This window comes from Triticum aestivum, chromosome 4A, assembly GCF_018294505.1.
Source record: "Triticum aestivum cultivar Chinese Spring chromosome 4A, IWGSC CS RefSeq v2.1, whole genome shotgun sequence".
Classification (NCBI taxonomy): Eukaryota; Viridiplantae; Streptophyta; class Magnoliopsida; order Poales; family Poaceae; genus Triticum; species Triticum aestivum.
This window is the reverse complement of record NC_057803.1, coordinates 595026539-595027516: the sequence shown is the minus strand read 5'-3', so window position 1 is coordinate 595027516 and position 978 is coordinate 595026539. Positions and strand designations below refer to the sequence as shown.

The window sequence follows — 978 nt, the reverse complement described above, 5'->3', positions numbered from 1 at the left end:
GGCTCAGTGTTGGTCCACTTCACAGGAAATCGCCGAAGTCGTTCTTCAGAGTAGTGGCCCAGTTTACGTTTGGTAGCCGTTTCACGGTAAAAGTGGGGCAGGGGTGGATGACAGAGGTGATCCAGGCCATGCATGTCTGAAATCGGACGGGTGGGACGGCCTAATCGCTGTGGAGAGGCATAGCTCGCTATGTCTTACTGTTTCTTAATAATATCATTTTTCATATCGTATTTGTTAACTGTCAGCTTTCTACCCTGCATTTTGCTTAGGATATACTCCCTCCGTCCCAAAATTCTTGTCTTAGATTAGTCTAGATACGGATGTACTACATACTAATCTAAGACAAGAATTTTGGGACGGAGGGAGTACGTATTAACCTTACATGTTTTGAGTTAGTGTTGGATATTTTTCCTTGGATTTTGAATGAATTTTATCAAGCGTTTTTCATGGCCCTATCCGTTAGTGACATTTTCTTCTCAAATTTGTTTTACAGTCGCTGTTGTGACCGAAATACTCAAATACCATGTTGGGTGATGGAAGTGGACTTATGCTGGTTGAGATGTCGACGAGCAGAACAAGCACCCCTAGATCCCAGCCTCGTATTTCAGGTGCCGGTCGACGGTGGAACGAGATGCCAGGAACCTACCTTCCTTCTGCATTCATGAGGATTTGCATCTTATGTGAATTTCGGTTGCTAAGCTATGATGTAGTCTATCCAATCTGACATATTAACTGTAGACTGGTGACATGGTGCTAGGCTACTTCACCCGCGGCATTGTTGGAGATAAGTGTCGTCATCCTTGTGTGGATATTGGGGAATTATGGCAGGTAGGGGTTATCCACCAAAGGAACATTGTCTGATTCCATTGTTGTAACCCATCAGGATCTGAAACCCTAGAACATTTTGCTTTGCTTCGAACACATGAAGTGTAACATTTTCACTGCAACATGGTGTAACACGGGCGCGGCCTGAATCTA

The 978-nt window shown here is 44.3% G+C and overlaps 1 protein-coding gene across 3 annotated transcripts in view; it reads left to right on the top strand.

The window, feature by feature from the left end:
• LOC123087331 (protein CDC73 homolog) overlaps positions 1 to 978 on the top strand; it is a 5373-nt gene extending 4395 nt beyond the window's left edge. For all 3 annotated transcript variants that reach the window (XR_006441312.1, XM_044509325.1, XM_044509324.1), the window contains one exon: positions 494 to 978. The gene's annotated coding sequence lies outside the window, so the exon portion shown is untranslated. The remainder of the gene's footprint in view (positions 1 to 493) is intronic.